Consider the following 14,734-nt stretch of genomic DNA (forward strand, 5'->3'; position numbering starts at 1 on the left):
CCCATGTTCTCAGTCAGAGACACCACACCAAGCTCAGTCCAAAGCAAAGCTTCTGAAGTTCATATGGTACAGACATATGGGCTTCATCAACAGCTGCTTCAAACTGCTTATCTGCACTGATTTTGCTGAATTACTTACTAATGCAGACAAACACTTTGGCTCTCTTTATAGTCAGAGGACAGAAACAGGCGCTCCAGAGCGATTCTCTGGGCCTGTCCTCAGGATGAACTGAACAGCGAGGTGATGAGATAGACTTAAACTGGGGGAGAAAGGGATTCTGAAGTCAGGGAAGGCAAATCACAGTTTTAATCTCCCCATGCCTTAGATTCTCAAAGTAAGTGGCTGAGTCACCATCCCTGGAGGTATTTAAAAGCCATGTAGATGTGGTACCTAGGGACATGGTGTCGTGGTGGACTTGACGGAGTTGACAGTTGAACTTAATGATCTTAAAGATCTTTTCCAACCTACGTGGTTCTGTGATTCTGTGTGGAAGGAAAATCTCTCCATCTGGACGATTATGAAGCAAGTTTTCTGGTGACACTGGTGTATCAGTGTCAGCTGCTAGCAGAACGGTAACTCGTTTCAGCTGTGATCTCCAGATGTTCCCCTAAAACAAATACAAATGCTTTTTCAATAGTCATCTTTATGGAGTTTATCTTGTCTTTTACTTGGCAAACCTCCCACGGTAGTCACCAGGACTTTAAATTAGGACAGGAGCCAAACCTAACTAGGGATTATTCATTGAACTCCATCCGTAAGCAGTTCAATAAAGCCAAATATGCATAGATGCAACTACAGTGAGAAACTGCTCACAGAGAGCTTAGACATCCATCAGTCCTCTAGGGAGTAGAAGGGTCATTATGCATAACAGAGTAATTCTAGCTTGACTCATAATGGGTTATTATTTTATTCTTGCAACCTATGATCACATATTGTGAGGAATAATGCTCTGTTACAATGAAATATAATATGTCAGATCTCACACTTTCTGGGCCATATGATTCAGTAGTAGGAGACACTATGATATTCTTGTGTCAGAGAGTATTTTTACAACATGGTTATGAAAAGACGTTATTTAATGAACTGATTTCTGTGTTCATAAACACAAAATAGAATTATTTTTCACAGTGGGTTCTTTTTGCCCATTTATTGTTAAAAAGTAGATTAGATGCCAACTAGTGGAATACCCAGTCTGAATTTATAGTAGGCAATTACAAGATCATTTTCCACATACATCTGGTTAATTTGCTGGGTCTTCCAGTAGCCAAGCTGTAAGCTAGCTAAGGATATCATGACTCATACCATTTTAAGCCTAATGTATGCGAACATCAATCTTATTCCAGTATTTCATGAACAAAATGTGAGCACAAATTTTGTCCGGGGTTTTAAAATTTCCTCTTTTCATTCAAAATATCCCAGTTCAGTGTCCACCCTTCTAAGACAAAAGTTGAATGAGTAAATATAAATCATTTTTATGCATGACTCAGAGGGCTGCAAATTACGTGTTCTCAAGGACTGTTTCTGGGAAGGTCTATACATACAACTTATGACCATAAATCTTCCAGCTTCTTTCATGGTGAGTGTCCAGTACCAATTCTTTTTGGTGAAAGAATAAATTAAATGTTCTATCAGCGCTGTTTCTTGCATTGTACGATCTCAGAGTCACATTCCTGTTGATGCAACTTTATTACCTCCATTTCACTTTGAGCAAGGGATAATGTAAAAATGGAAACCCCTCACTTCAACCTACTCATATTGAAAACTTTTTCCCTCTAATAATAACTAACTTTCAGGTTGTTTTATTTCTTTGGCATAAGACAGTTTGAACTGGGTTACGTTTCTCCTTTGACTTCAAACACTCAGTCAGTTTTATATTTTTGACCACACTGAGGCCAGTTCTAATCTAGACCCTCAGCTGGTCTGAACAAACACAATTAGGAGAATTAAGATAATTCATGGCAACTGAGATTGACCCACTTTATGTCAGTGAGCGCTCAGCATGAGCTAGCAAATAGCTTAATTTAACTCCTAAAAGTTTGTATTGTGCAAACTTAAAAAAAAAATAAAAAATCACTGAGACACTTCTGGTAGACAAAAAAAAAGCAACTTAAAACTATTGACTCAGAAAATGTGCTTGACCGAGCCTCACATAAGATGTCATAAACATGGAGCCCTGTGATGCCATTTTATAATCAAAAGTAAGAAAAAGAATAATGTAAGTAGAAAAATAACTAGAAAGAGCTCTTGGTTTCCCCCGTACCAGTTTTAACATGGTGCAGTTCCATCAGCTCCAGCAGTGTGGGTTTATGCCCGAGTGGGGAGAAGAGCAGGGCTGGTTGCTCTTGGCAGATTCTGAAACCTGTATTAAGATTAAATCCACTCCAGATGTGAGTCACATGGAGACATGGTGAATAAAGCCATTGACCTGCTGAATTCAGCTTCCAGCATTAATGACTGATAGTAAAAGTAGGACAGCTAAGGCATACCAAGACAAAGATTTGCATATGCTCCCCAAAGTGACCCCCACACTGTGGGAAAGAAGGCTTTTCTCACTTATTAATTGGCCCACTTACAGGATACACTGGAAATTTGAGTTGGATTGTGTGAAAAACAAAAGCTTGCAGCACTCTGGTGAGAAGAAAGCACATTTTCTGCTTTAATAAAAATATTTTTAACTTTTGGAAGTCTCATTCCCATTTATCACATATATCGAGCAGCTATAATTTTCTGATGGTGAAAAAAAAAAAAAAATCCACAGAATCACAAATTTTTACAGCTAGAAGGGGCCTTATGATGATCTAACCTGATTTTGTATGGACTCACCACAGATCTGTTAATTCTTGCTTCAAGTCCAATAGCTAAGCGATGTTGTCATCAAATGACATGGGCAGTTCTGAAGTTAATCTTTGCACGGTATAACTGTACCCGTGTATTTCGCCGTTGCTATTCAAAGGCTCTGCATTTTAACGAAAACCGGGGATTCTCAAACTAGCTTTGTCACTGATGAATAAGGCGTGTGACTGCTTCACAAGCTGATCTATTCAGGAAGCTGTAAAGAGACGGGTGATTGTTCTAAAAAGCAGCTGGGGGAAAAATGAATATTTTCTAATATTTATGCTTCAAAAATTTACTCCAGAGTAAATCAAAGGAGACAAATTCTAAGATACACAGTGCCTGGAACTTTAATGCTTAAGTTAACATGCTCTTTGCTGGTTTTTGCTTAATAGTGGACACTACTGTTACTAAGTCGCTTCAAAATAATACCAAGGAGAGAAATCAGTGTGTAATCCAGGAGGAAAAGTATCTTTCATCATTGTATCATCATTTAAATCCCAAAGCAACACTTTTACCTGCTGTCTCCATCTTTTTCCAAGCACGTTTTATCAGACCCTGCAATCTTCTCCAAGGAAAATAGGTGGCTCATCCCGTGCCCTTGTTCCTGCACTGGATCTACCACAGAAGGTAGAACCAGGAATGGCACGTTGTCAAAGATCTTCAAAAATTAGATGTTTTGACCTAGCAGATCCTGTTTACAGCCAATGTCTTTGCCTCTATAATACAAGAATAAAGCCAAGGCAAACTTTGTCAGCAGTAACTCCGAAGGGATCACTATCGTTCCTGTCGCGGGGGGGGGCTGCACGGGTCCTTTCTCCAGGGTCAGACCATAAACTCCTGACGGCATCTGCCACAGATTGCATCACCCCCTGCACAGGTCTGGGAGTGGTTCACAGCAGCCAGCTGTGCGCTCTTGGCCTTAACCTCCTGCTCTGTTTGCAGATTGAAAACTGTTTACAGATGTTTGCAGCATGCAAATCCTCTGGCTGCAGACCTTCTCCTTGAGATCTTTGTGACAGAGGGGGTCCGAGCTGGGCTGGGCGGTGCTGGGAGGTCAGTCAGATCTGCTGCTTTGTCTTTGTGAAACACTGCAGCAATTTTGGGAATGAAAAGTGACCGTTTGGGGCTGCCACAACTCAATTGCTGGAATTCATGCAGAGAGGGACTCGCCCAGATGAAGCTTCACAGAGTAACTGGGTCTGTGCAGGGATCTAGAACAAGCAGGGCACAGAGAAAGCAAAGCCCATAGGCCAGCGAGCTTGCAGAGGGCAGCGCTGTCCCCACACCCGTGTGGGTCCTGCATGGGCTCAGCACCCCCAGCCCGATGCCCAGAGCCGCCGAGCGATGCCGTTGCTCAGCGCTGGTTCAACCTCCCCAGGTAGAACAGTGCATCTGTTGAAACAGCAGTCCGTACACATACAGACAATAAAGTCACATCTTTTTCTACAATCTGAGCAAATATTATGAAGATGGCTGTGAGGAATTCTAAAGGAAATAACTGAAATCTTCTTTACAACTCTGCTGCTGCCAGCTAGGGTTTGCCTGTGAGCTTAATTCTAAGGTCAGCAAAGAAGCAGTGGCACAAGAGGAACCAAAATGATTACATCCACATTTCCTTCAGAGATAGGAGGAAAAATGCCCAGTAATCCATCTCCCAAATGTTACCAAGACACCCTGCCCTATTGTATGGTGTGGCACTGCGAATTACCTGGTCCTTCTACTTGTAGTCCAGGAAATGTAGCTCTGCTCTCCTCGTCGCTCTGAAAGTCTGTGGGGAGAGGATTGGCTTTCAAGATGCTGCACAGCAGCTTAAAGGGCACTGATAAGGAGAAAAAAAAAAAAAAAAAAAAAAAAAAAAAAAGGACAATACAAAGAAAAACCTGAAAAAAAACAGCTCATTAGAGGAAGTGATACAGATTTTTAACAGGGTTGCTCTTTTCCTTATTGCACTTTCACACTGGTACTATCAGCACGTGCACTGGCATTTTCAGAGGAGCGGAAAAGTGGTAGCAGACACCCTGGGCCTCTCAGTTGAGGTATCTGAAGGAGTTGGATGGCTTCCAGCTGGGGCTGTCCCAAGTCCTGGCTCCACACAGAACACGGCTGTGCCCAGTGCTAAAGGCACCTTTCCACCCTAGAGAGATCCCTGGCCCGTGTCCGTGCTGCCCCGGGCTCACCTTGCCTTGGACAGAGGACCTAGGACACCGCACACCTCTTGGCCCTCCATGGGCCGCTAAAACCTCTGGCTCTAGGAAGAAAAAAGTGTCTGGGTTGGGGTTTTTTGTTGTGTTTTTTTTCATTTGAAAGCGCTGAAGGACATTGTAGAATGAAGACCCAAATCTATCTTGGCCTCATCTGTATTACTTATCAGGAGTGGTGCTTTATGTGAGTGTGCCCAGAAGCAGAGCCAGGTTCTACCTCAGAAACAGATTATTCAACCCAGAGGGAGCCCGGGAGTGCACTGCCATACAGGAGCGTGGGCTGAAGTGCGCTAGACTCCGGGAGAAATCTGGAGAACTGGATTATTTGTCATCATATAATACCACCTGCCTTCAACCACTTGGACCAGCCAGTTCATCTCCGCCAGCTCCCTGCTTTCCGCTTTTTTCCACTCTGGGCAAATGATATTCTGAGAAAACAGTTTTTCTAAGCAGGACAATTTTGCAGCTTCCCAGTTTACCAGGGGATACATAGCAAAGGGATGGTGGACTGAGGATAAGTGTGATAGCGACTGATGGACACCACCATAAAATTTTGATTTAATCAGCCCACATTTAATCTGACCACAAGCTGTTAGATGTTCGTGGCTTTCCCAAGGTGTCTGTCAAAGTCGGGGTTTGATGAAAGGCAGGCTGGCTGGCAAAAATCGCCAGAAGGAGATAAGTTACATCCAAACCTCATTTAAATGGCTGCTACTCTTGTCAGGAAGCTATTTTGACATACTTTGCTCTGATCCCCACCTCTGGCAGCCAGTTCGCCATTCAAAACCAAGAAAAAAGGGATCAGAAACTCCTTCTCTTGTGTCCTCTGCACAACAGATTTCAGCATCCTTTAGGAAAAATCAACCTGCTTTTAGATGTGCCAGCTCAGATGCTGGATGTTTTTTAGCTGCAAAAGCAGGCTCTTTGTGGGCTATTTTATCTTGCTTTTTAACAAAAAGTGAGCTTCTGCTAGACCCCATGCTGCCATAGCTGAACTGATTCCAGTTTTAATTGCTTGTTTAAAGTTAGTTTACATATTTCTGCAGTGCACTACAATCTACAGGATAGACAAGTCCTTTATCTCTTTCCCTCTGACAATAAGCTGAATTCTTTCCCACATTGCCTGGGATAATTTGCTATAAGAACATATGGAATTGTTACAGGAGAATTTTGATGTAAATGACACAACTTGCCAGAATGTTCAGTTTAATAACCCTTATAATGGCCACTCACAAAAAGCACAGCCATTCCTGAGAAAACATGTTTTCTAAAGCTTTCTCCCACAGCCTATCATTCATCATAACTAAGAAAAACTACAAGTGCTGAAGTTTTTGACGCTGAAACTCCTAAATACGTAGTAGCACCAGAAAGCCACAGCTATCCCTGCAGACATAGTCTAAGAGAAATCTGAAGAGAGGCAAAGCTGTCTGAAAACAAGGTATGTTATCAGGCCCATATGTGTTTTCATAATGCTAAGAATATGAAAACATTTGGATCAGACACAAAAAGTGATGCCTGCACCTCAGTGTATGTGCCCGTCACACTCAGCATTAGGGTCCAGAGAGTGCCCAAGCAACGGGTGACCCCCAAACTGCCCCTGGCCCCCGAGCCATCCTGTCTCTCCTTGGGCACCTCGGCAGTGGACGGCTACAGGCCACCAGGCAGGGACTAGCCAGCACCCCTGGGCACTCCTTGGGCCCCAGGGCACCATTTTGGGTGCCACTGTGGGGAGGTGGCAGGGGACAGCAAACAATTGGCTCTGTGCAGACCCAGGCCTGGGCCTTCCATGGCAGGGTTACCCAGGACAGCTCGTGGTGCTTCAGTTCCCCATCATGAGGGGTTTAGCCAATTCCCAGGCCTGGCACAAAGGCCACAGCCAGCATCAGGATGAACCAATAACCAGATTGTACCTGACACAAAAGGGTCAGTACATGGGTGAGCGCTGGGGGCACAAACAAGCCTATCAGGTTATACATAACCGACATCAATCCCAACGACCCCAACAACGACACCGCATGACCAGCAACGGGGGCAAGAAACAGTGAAATAGAGTCTCCCAGAGAAGGGAGGGGAGACAACCAGGGCAACAGCCCAACACATCAGACCAGGGAAGCCCCATCACGAATCTCTACAGAGCCCGCGTTTACAAAAGCCAGAGCTGCCTGGAGCCCAGTCCCAGGGAGGCGGGAGGTCCTTCCCCAGCAGGGAACTCTGCACGGGGCATCCCCCTCACACACAGACACTGCCCCTCCTGCCAGGGGTCCCGGCTGTTCTCCCTGCGTGGGACACCTGACCTTGGGTTACTCACTGCGGGACCCCTGGGGCTCCTTTACCCCATGGCTCTGTCTGCCAGGCCGCCCCACCCTGGGGGGAGCCTAAAGGGAAACTCACCCCCCTTTGGGAAGGGCTGGGGGGATCACCCAGATGTCAGCTTTAGTGTGGGGCTGGGGGTGAGACCCCGGCATTTCATCAGTGCAGATGCATTGGCATGTCTGGGGTGCCCATGTATGGCAGCGAGGGTGGGGATGGAGGTGGTGGTTTGAGGATGCTCCTGTGGAAGTTCCAAATACAAACACTCTTCTAATAGACCTGAGTGGGGAACAAATCTGAATAATAAATTTATCCAAAAAAAAAAGCAATAAGCTCAAGGACATTTCACCAGGAGAACAAAAGGAAAGCAGGCAAATTAATCAAGGAATAACAGATTATTTACTTTAATTATTTGCCCAAAGCTCTGTGGAGGTTGTGTGTAAAATAAGCTTTGTATCTGCTACAATGGAGATGGTAATCGCTGCAAAGCTCAGTAAATCACTTTCTTCTAGATAATCTATGATGACTCTCTTCAGTAATTGCGAGTCTATAGAAGGTTTGATTCCTTTCTCGGTGCCGTGCCCATTGGTAAAATGTCTCTGGTAATCAGCCACCTCGGCAGACACCCCTCGGTGGGCTCCTGAAGGAGCTCCCTAATGAGTCAAGGGTTTACTCCGCTGTGACCATGGCCTTTTTAGTAGCCATTTTAATGGGTTTTTGGAAACTGTGACCACTGCAGTTAGTGTTGTGATAATGATTTAATTTTAATTCCGTGTTTTTAAACCTTTAGAACAATGCTGTTAAACCAGGCTGTACCTCATTAGTCAAGGTTTCAAACTGTGAGTCATTATTTTAAAAGTCCGTTTGCTGTTTTGTTGTCACAGAAATTCAAAATGAAAAGGGGGGGGGGGGGGGGGAAGGCATCTTTTTTGCTTCTATTGTGTGCAAATGATATAAAAAAGTTCTGGATGAAAAAAAAATGCGGTCTGATTATTAAAAAAAAAAAAAAAAAGCTTATCTTTTAATCTTCCAGTGCCATCATTCCTTTTTGCCATCACAATTTTCAGGTTTGAAAAGCTAATAAGAGAACAATTTCAGCCTATGATGCAAGGCAAGTAATAATCATCCAGGAAAGGTAGGATGCCTTAGTTAAACCAAAAATTTAAGTTTGGAGTTGATTGCAATCTTTTGAAAATCACATTCAGTTCAGTTAATAGTTTCAGCCAAAAAAAATTCAGAATTTTTAATCTGAATTTATGATGTGCTTTTAACATATTTCAGCATGCTGTCTCATTTTGAAATTGAGCAACATATATCTTCAAAGATTTAAAAAATACCTTATGACTAACAAAAGGGGTTTAAAAGGAAACAATTTTTTTTATGGCTCCGGACTATATATTTCTTTATGTTTTCCTTATTTTTTTTTTTTTCCGTTATAGCAATGTGGCCTATAAAGGGCTCTGAAGCAAGCATTGCAGACCTGTGGGTCTGGGCAGCAGACTGCAGCTGCAGGGTGAGTGCCAGGGACGGTGGGTCTGCAGGCGTGGGGCAGAGGCCAACATTGCTGCGAGAGGATAAAAGAGCAACACTTTAGCAAAAGACAAAAAAGCAATGCTCCTCATACGATCCGCGGCACAGAACCTAAGGTTTGTAACCAGGATCACTATCGCTATAAACAAATTCACGGTTGCTCGGTTCTAGGGTATAACTATGGTATTGTGAAGATTTGTGACCAACAGAACGGTGATCCGGAACCATGCTGGGGGAAGTCCCTGTTTTTGTGTCCTTTAGGTGAACTTAATGGAATAGGAAACCCACACCTCCAGAGCTGAAGTTACCCACCTCGTCATGAAGCCCCTCAGCCTCCGAGCACGTGTACATTAATAGGTAGATACTGTGACTTTAAATGGAAGTGAGGAATAAAACCAGCCAAGAGATGACGTTGTTAACAAATACCAACCAATAGGGATGTATAAAGGGGGGGGTGTGGGTGTGTGTGTTCAGAATCAGATGAATATGGGGTGTGTAACTCTGGGCATCCCCCCATCATCTGATGCACTATCAGATGACACGGGATGCCCAACACCCTTTTCTGCACAGAACTGTAATAAATACAACTACCTTGACTCGGTGCATTAACTGGGTCTTTGCACACCGGGTGAAGAGCGCTGTTGTTTTGGGGACCAGCTGTAGGGGTGGTCACTTCTGCCTTTCACAGTGTTGGGGGAAGGAGACGGCTCGGTCAGCTCTGTGGCATGTACAAGGTGCCCTGATAGTCCTTTCTGCTTCATCTGTTCACAGCACAGTGCGGGGTGTGGGCTGACCCTCAGGAGGTATTTGCTGCACGCAACCACACATCGCGCAGGCTGGTCACGGGGACTCAACGTCACTGGAATTGCTCGAGGACAGAGAAAACTGGATGCACTTATGACACTACGCACTGCATGCACATATTGACAGCACTTAGCTGACTTCTCTGAGGGCAACCGTGGCCACGTTTTGGAAGATGAAGATGAGACACTGAGTATGGGACACGTCATGAAACAAAGGTGACAGCCAAAGCTGAAGAATATATTTATTTTGACCAAAAGCTGTTTTGCCATCACAAACTCTACTTTGCTGCAAGCATGCTGGAAAACAAGCAGTGATGCTCAGTGGCGTTCTCCCAGGACTGAGTCTGTTACTGATTTTATGCCTGTGGCTAGTTTAGATAGGTCATCCTCCTCTTCGACCTCTTTTTATGCTGTTCCCAACACCACCATCACACCTCCCCTGTCAGCCCTTCACAAACCGGCAAGTTCTGGTTCTAGGTAGAGAGAAATTATTTTCAAGCTGACCGGTCTGGTTACAAAACTACCTGTGTGGACAACACAAGCCTTTTTAGCACTCACATTTCTTTATAACTGTGTCATTTTCTCCCTTTGATAATCTACAAACCTTTTCTAACATTCTCCAACCAATCTGAGAGATTAACTTTTGAGCAGTGCTTCTGGGAAATGGACTTCAAAACACTCATAAAACCCCATCGGTTTACACAACGCAAAGATTTTACGGCAAAACTCTCTGAAGAGAGAGTTTATTCAGCTGCTTCTCCCAAGAATGTGGCCAAGCACTCTCCCATTCAAGGGGGAAGCGCAACTCCTCTGTGCCCAGGAGCTGCCATGAGCCCTCCTCCTGCAGCCCCAGGGACAGCTCCGTTATTCAGGATGATGTAAATGTCAAACGCGGTGGCAATAAACCCGGCTTTCTGCATGGCTTCTTCAAACCTGGCTGGCACAGTCCTCTACTCTGTGAACCTTTCCTAGTGAAGACTAGGCAGAGGAGACACAGGACTCCTGCCTGTCCTTGTTCAGGCACCTCTCTCCACAGGAACACACTGCGTTCCGTTCCTTTATAATAGTTTTCATAGCAATATTTCTCTGTCATCCTTATTGAATAAAAAGAAATGCCATGAATATGAATTCTGTATCTTAAAAATCAAAACAAACCTAAATTAATGATGGCTTTTCCAACACTAAGGGTTCGTGTCATACTGTTCTCCATCAATACTTTATTCCCTCCACCTTCAAACTGTGCTTTCTCGTTTCTATTATTTTATACAGCCAGGGTTCTTTAAGCTGGGGTGGAAGCACTGTAACAATTTCTCTTGAGAGCATGAATACCTGATGTGTTCTGTTTATGAGGGACCCACCAAGGAATAGTTCACAGGCTTTGTAACACTTGTTCTCAGACCTTTGCTATGAAAGACTTTGACATGAAAGGAAATGTATCATCATTGCCAAGAAAGCCAGTAATGAGGTTATCGTGCACTGAGTGGGTGGCAGAGAGGATCTGAGTGGAGTGGTGGAGCTGGCTTTGTTCTGCAAGGTGTAATTATCATGCATATAAATAAACATTAAGAGGTGCCTAGGGACCAAGCCTTCCGTTCTGGCATGGCGTGGGGAGCTGAGCCCCCCAAAGCAGGGCGTTCAGCAGCAAGTGGAGGCTGGGCGTGCCTAGGCTAAGAGCTGGGCTCTTAAATCAGGGCGAGCCGCCCTGGATTCTGTTCAAAACTAATGAAGAGAAATGAGAGCGTCAGAAGGGCAGTTGTTATGTAGGTAAATGAGATGAATGGGCATGAATTGCCCATTCCTCCCCACGGACTCTAAAGGGAGCCCGGAAAACTGGCTCAGATTTAGATGTCTAATATTTATACAAGGAAAGGATTTCATTCTAACTGCATGTGAGCTCCCATGGAGACGCTGGGGCTAAGGAGGATTAATGTATCCTTGGCTACATGGAGGTGGAAGAAATGAAAATTATTCCAGCTGACAAAGACAGGCCCCTGCTCTTCCTGCCTTTTGCCGCTTCAACAGCAGCCGTGGGGCTGAGGAATGCTCCCTGCAGGTGAGCAGAGTTTACCTGATGAGAGCAGGGCGGTGCTTTCACTTTGTTTTCTCTGCTGTAGCCCACAATGGTGGGGGAGTAGGAAAGAAATGAAAGTAGCTCTCTGCTGTAAACTCCCCTTTCCCTGACAAGAGCTATGGTGTCAGGAGTCCAAGGTCACAATGAACTTCTTGCAGAAAAGCTGTTATTCATTAAGTTGTTGTGATTAGCAGCAATAATTTGATTCTGTTAACAGCAGTAGAAAACCGTTCACAAGGCACAGGCACAAATTCACTGCTCACACACCCACTAATGGCCCAGCTGGAGCCCCAGAAGGGATCCCACCCCCAGCTCCCTTCAGAGGCAGAGGCTGGCACTAGCGTGGCTATTCACAAAGTCCCTCAGGGCTACTAGTCTCTAAAACTCCCTGATCCTCAGGAAACATTTACTCGCTGCCTTCTCAGCATGTATCCTTCTTTGTCCTGCTGTTTTCTGGAAACGATTTCTCCACCCAAGCCTATGTATGCCATAGAACCCGCTCCTAAAAACTCACACCCGAAGTACCCCTATAACACTTCCACCTCCCTCTGTCCCTGTTTTGTCGACAACAACAACAACAAAAAAGAATTAAATAAGTTCTGGGAAAACCTGCCTGGAAAAAGAAAAATGCAGAATACAGAAAACCCCCTTCAGTCTAAATATTTTATCCCAGAGGAAGCTAGGAGCTGACTCGATCATGGTGTGCATGTATTTATGCATGTTCCTCTTAATAAAAGGTTCTTTAATGTATCAGGAAAGGATATTCCAAGACCTGCTTGGCGGAATTTCAAACTAGAAATTCTGAACGCTAGAAAAAAAATCTCACAAGCAGTAATGTTTTAACTTGGTAAGGGGTATGTAATTGCATGTAGCAGACACTCCATTGCTTGAACTCTCTAAATTACGGGTAGCTGTTCTTCTGAAAATTATCCACTCCTAAGTCATAGGAGCTGATGAAAAGGGACAAAATCTGCATCTTGTTTCTGGTTAGAAACTGAGAATATTGTTGCAGTGGTCTGAACTCCTCACATCAAAATCAAACCCAATTTTCTCCTGGCATTCTCCAGAACAGTATTATTACCATGGAGACTTAATGCAAAAATAGTAATAGTAATACTAATTAATAGGCGTTAAGTCTTTCCATCACAAGACTTCCAGAATTTGCCACATTAACTGTTCAAGCCAGTTCAAGAAGCGTTTATTAGAAAATGTTATTTTTAAAGCTAAAGCTTCCATTCAGATTCATTGAGTTAGTCACAGTAATGAAGTGTGTTGCCCAACCACAGATAAAGACAAGAGCGTATCTCAACAACACTGATGTGTTTGGGGAGTTGTACATCTAATTTTTGACAGGTTTCTATTAACATATCCATGCTCAGCCCATTAACTGGCCTTGTGTCACCAAATTAGCTTGTAATCAGCAGCTCTGCATGCACCACTGACTCAACAACTGACTCAGAAGCAAGCCGAGCCTGCGCAGGCCTTGCCGGTACAAGGGGGGAGCCGGGTGTAACAGATGCTTCGGAGAGGCCGGTGCCTTCCTCTCGCCTGACGGGATGCTTTTGGAGCGCGGGCTTCAAGCTCCATCTCTGATCACGAAGCTGCGGCTGAAGGTCTCTCCAGTACTGGGTGATTCCTGCCGGAGCTGTGTGCGTGCAGCCGCCTCTTCCCATCCGACTGCGCCTGGTGTGCTTTGAAACTGCCCAAAACACCGAGACTGAGGAAGGAGGCACCTGCTGGCGGCTTTCCTTTCGTTAATGGTGGTTTAGCTCAGGTATGGGCTGCCAGCCCCTGCCCCCAGTTAGCTGCCCAGGCCCCGCTTACGGCCAGCGGAGGAAGGCTCACGCCTCCAAACGCAGATTTATTCTGCTGTAAAGCCCGGAACTAGAGGGGGGAATTGTGCTCTGGGCTTGGCTCACACTCTTTATTTAATTGATTGCAGATGGAATCAGTCGGATGGACACTTTTACCCAGTATCTTTGATTTTATTGGTTATTACACGCGTATTACACTATTTATTGATTACCTCTAAGCTAAACTTCATGTCACCGTCTCGCAGCTGCATGGAGAATGGGGCAGGGGGTGGCTGCACTGCAGCGGGGCAGAGGGACCGTGTCTGGGTCAGACAGGATTTGGATAACCTGCTGAAACAGAAGATTTCTCCTGCTCTTTGAAACCTGAGAAGAGCTGTTTAATCACCTGCTATACAGAATAAATCACTAGTGCGTATGAGTGAAATCCAGTTTGCTAATTATGGTAATTCAGATTAATTAATCCAGTTGAATTTTCTAAATTAATCGTGTAGGTTTTGCAGGGATTACAACTGACTAGATTTTTTTTTTTTTACACTGAAGTTGCTTATAAGTGTTTTCATACTGAACTTCAGATTTCTATTTTTCTATATTTTGGTTTATGTAGGAATTTTTTTAATATATTCAAGAATACTGAGCAAAAAGCCTTTCGAAGGTGACACTACCATGGGATAGGACTAATTAGATGCGGCTATGTTGTACAAAGGTTAATTCCTTTTGCGTAAAATGTAGCAGATCAAAAATCCTTTGGGATTATTCTTCGGTTTGCATTTTTCCAGAGCAGCACAAAGCGCTCAAAGGGGCTGACCCCTTGAAGAAATATTTTGCCTGTGGTCCCTACAGAAACACACCTATCGATATTTCCCATGGACTCACTGAGGGCACCCGGGATGGCAGCTCTTCCACTTGTATTTTGGTATTTTTAGCCGTACCAGCGGGAGCTGTGTGAGCAAGGTGTTGGGTGACCTGCCTGCGCAAGGCAGAGGAAGGATGGTCCTTCTTGGGCGGTTTGTTCTCGTCTGTGTGATTTATTCACCTGTGATGTTAACATTTGGTTCCAGGACTTCACACCCTATGAAGTGGGCAGTAAAAGGTGTATGCTTTCCTTAACAGATGCTCACATTGCTGCTTGCTGCCTATCCACCATTTCCCCAAAGGTTTGACAAGGTGGGT

The sequence above is a fragment of the Athene noctua genome, chromosome 6 (genome assembly GCF_965140245.1).
Source record: "Athene noctua chromosome 6, bAthNoc1.hap1.1, whole genome shotgun sequence".
Classification (NCBI taxonomy): domain Eukaryota; kingdom Metazoa; phylum Chordata; class Aves; order Strigiformes; family Strigidae; genus Athene; species Athene noctua.